This window comes from Mus caroli, chromosome 9, assembly GCF_900094665.2.
Source record: "Mus caroli chromosome 9, CAROLI_EIJ_v1.1, whole genome shotgun sequence".
NCBI lineage: Eukaryota > Metazoa > Chordata > Mammalia > Rodentia > Muridae > Mus > Mus caroli.
In genome coordinates this window covers 86,664,061-86,667,984 of record NC_034578.1, presented here as the reverse complement: position 1 = coordinate 86,667,984, position 3,924 = coordinate 86,664,061, and positions in this window count along the sequence as shown.

Here is a 3,924-nt window from a genome sequence, read left to right as displayed (position 1 = left end):
AAAGAAAAGAAAAGAAAAGAAAAGAAAAGAAAAGAAAAGAAAAGAAAAGAAAAGAAAAGAAATAGCTTACAATATTATGTTGGGTCATCTAGTAATGTAAGAATTGTTCTTACTAAAAAAGCAACTTTGACTAGATCATAATATTATATAATTTTACCATGAGAAATATATAGTCAACTAGCACTCAAGTATGACTATAGAATTGTACAATCATCACAATTAGTTTTAAAACAGAAATGTAACAACCATCAAGAACTAAAGTAAAATTTTACAGTATTTGTGTAACCTAAAAATTATTTCTCAAATAATACCCTTTTTGTATTGGAACAAGAAAACAATACCAATCTTAATTTGTATTCTAAATATTTTTGAGATTATAAGTAATTAATTTNTGTGTTATGTACTGATCTTATGTTCTTTTTCTGGGTTTATGCAGTCCTAANCCACTATCACACTCTTCAGAGGTCAGCCTTAGTAGTTCATTGTGTTCAAACATAAACAAATGAGAAGTTAATTCCCACCGTCAAGTATTCTTCTCTGCATAGACATATAGGTAGATGCACCTCATAAATGTTTTAAATATTATGCAAATATACACTTATGTTTGTTATTATAAGAATTTGAGAGCAGAGTGTATTTAAATGACTGACATGTTCAATATTTACATAAATAAGAAAATAATATGCAATATAGCTTTTTAAAACCTTTCTCATCAAATTTAGTTCTACAGAATGATATAAAGAACCTATTTACATTCCTAACAACTGTAAAGAAAATTGGGACAAGAGTGTTAGCAACTGTGCAGTTCAGTTACAATTGTGCGCTAGCAAAAGACTGATTTTACTTCAGATGAAGTAAAAAATTGCGAATAACAGCAAAACTGTAACGAGCACACAGGCTTCATTAAAAACACACCTACATCTGCTTTACAATACATAGAAGAGCCAACTAATTTTGAAAATCCAATCTTAAAACCTAATTCAGGGGAAAACCTCTCAACCTAACAAAGGGAATTATTGCCGGAGATTAAACTGCTTGGTGTTCTTCATTGTTCTAGCTGAGCAGAAGGGAGTATTAACTGAGATGTGCTATGGATTCAGTGTGTGTTCCAAAGTGGTTCACAGGTTTCCCGGTGGTCTTACCAACCGGAGCAGCATAAATGAGTGGAATTGAGGGACTGTTTTGAACCACAGTAGTTACGCCATTGTTCTGCTTGGCACAAAAGGTAATGCTTGGTTGATTCGCTTTGTCTCTCTGCTACTCTGATTCCCTCCTCCTAATACCACTTCCTGTGTGAGTCAGTAGCAGCTGGACTAAGGAGACCTGGAAACCAGCTCCTGGAAAACATCTCTTACAGAGTTATTACTCAAGTTCAATTCTCTTTAAGCCTGATAAGAACTGTGAGCTTGAAGGAGATGGAGAAAAGTTTACATTTTCTGCATTGAAGAATCTCCAAATAATGTGAACCTTTTCCAACTTCTGTAACGATACATGGTGAATTTATCTCCACGGTCTTATGAACAAACACAATTTCAATTTTTAAAAGTAGAAATACTTTAACATGTTTATAGTATATCTGCCAGAGGTTCTTTGTCTATTTATTTTAGTTTGGAGTGGATTCTTTTCATTGTAAATCTGAAAAGGCAATGTTTTAGTACTTTTTTCTTATGTAGACCTCACTGTACATTTTATACAGTTACTACTTATGGCTTCTTCATCATAAATACCATTGCTATCACACCTCACCTAAGNATTTCTTGAATTGGATTCATAAAGAACAGCTTGATTTATATAGTTCTTTCTCTGTATATCCTCTTTGGGGGGGGGGGGAAAGAACCCCATCAACAATAGAAACAACAACAAAAAGCAAAATCCCTCAAACAAAGACAAGAATAACATTACATTTTGATATAAAGGAGTTTGTTTCACAGCAGTTTGTTGATGTAATCTTTCAGGCTACATACCACCAAGCTAGAAATTACATTTAAGAGTTTGTTTACTGCAGAAGAAAGTAGTGGCTATGCCCTGTGACTACAATGCTTGGTTCTAAATTAAATTGAGAGACCAAATCTCTGGATTCTTCTATTACTTGGCTCTTCATATGGAGTCTTACATTTAATAAAATATTTTAAGTTGTTAAAAAACTCTCTTTTTTAGATAAATGTATGTATGTATGTATGTATGTATGTATGTATGTATGCAACAACAATCAGCAAAAAAAGAGGTCATTAGTTTGAAAGAGTACACGGAAGGGTAAATGGGAGGGTTTAGAGGTAGTACAATGGTTTGAATGAGAATGGCCCTGAAAGCTCCTATGGTTGAATAAGTGGTCCCAAGTTGGTAGAACTGTTTGGGAAGGATTAGGAGATGTGATCTGCTTGAAAGAAGTGAGTCACTAGAGAGTAGGTATTTGAGGTTTCAAAAGCCCAAACCATTCCCAGTTAACTGCTTCATGCCTATGCATCAAGATGTAAGCAGCCCTCAGCTACTGTTATGATACCATCCAAGCCGGTCTACTTTCAAGCTTCTCACCACGATAGTCATGGACTCTAACCCTCAGAAACTATAAATCCCAATTAATTGCTTTCTTGTATAAGTTGCCTTGGTCATGGTTTTTTAAAATCACACCTATAGATACGTATCTAAGACAGGGAGAAAGGAAATTAGAAAATGATGTAATTATATTGTAATTTAAAGAAATGATGAAAAAATTAGATTGCTTTAAGAGTAATTACACCAAGCCTTGAAAAACATCCTGATTTTTGTTTGTTTGTTTTTATTTTTTATTAGATATTTTCTCTTTTTTGATTTTTATTAGATATTTTCTTTATTTACATTTCAAATATTATCCCCTTTCCTAGTTTCCCCTCCAAAAACCCCCTAACCTCCTCCCCCTGCTTACCAACCCACCCACTCCTGCTTCCTGGTCCTGGCATTACCCTGTACTGGGGCATAGAACCTTCACAGGACCAAGGACCTCTCCTCCCATTGATGACCGACTAGACCATCCTCTGCTACATATGCAGCTACAGCCATGAGTCTCACCATGTGTTTTCTTTGGCTGGTGGTTTAGTCCCTGAGAGCTCTGGAGATACTGGTTAGTTCATATTATTGTTCCTCCTATGGGGCTGCAAACCCCTTCAGCTCCTTGAGTCCTTTCTCTAGCTCCTTCATTGGGGAACCAGTGCTCTGTCCAGTGGATGGCTGTGAGCATCCATTTCTGTATTTGTCAGGTACTGGCAGAGCCTCTCAGGAGGCAGCTATATCACGCTCCTGTCAGCAGGCTCTTGTTGGCATCCACAATAGTGTCAGGGTTTGGTGGTTATTTATGGGATGGATCCCCTGGTGGGGTAGTCTAATCAGTCTTATGTAACTTCAACATATTATAGAGCCATGGAAATAGATAGGGATACTGAACTACTACAGTATATAGGAAATATATAGGAATACTGTTCAACTAGTTTTCTCAGAATGAACAGCATATAGACAAGAAAAATTCTGCAAGTTCAGATGTAAACTAACTTTTGGAAAAAAAAACAGAACTCCTAGATTTTTTGGAAGCTTTGTTAAGTTTTATTGCATTCCAATACAATATAATCCATTCTCAAACAGTCATTTTCACATATGATCTGAGATATAAAGAATTAAATAATTTACCCCATATACTTTAGTTTTTATTTACACAGGATATCTTAATTTTNCAGAGTTATATGTCTACGATTTCCCAATATTTAACAGTCTAAAGCATCAAAAGAAGCCCAGAGGCTATCTATCTATACTCATATTATAATTAATGTGGGTTTTTATAGTGGAGAGAAATTTCTTCTTTAAAGTTTTTTGTGATATCAGTAATACTGATGATATCATAAATACTAGACATTTCAAGTAATTTTAAGGATTTTAATGTATATTAAAATAAACATT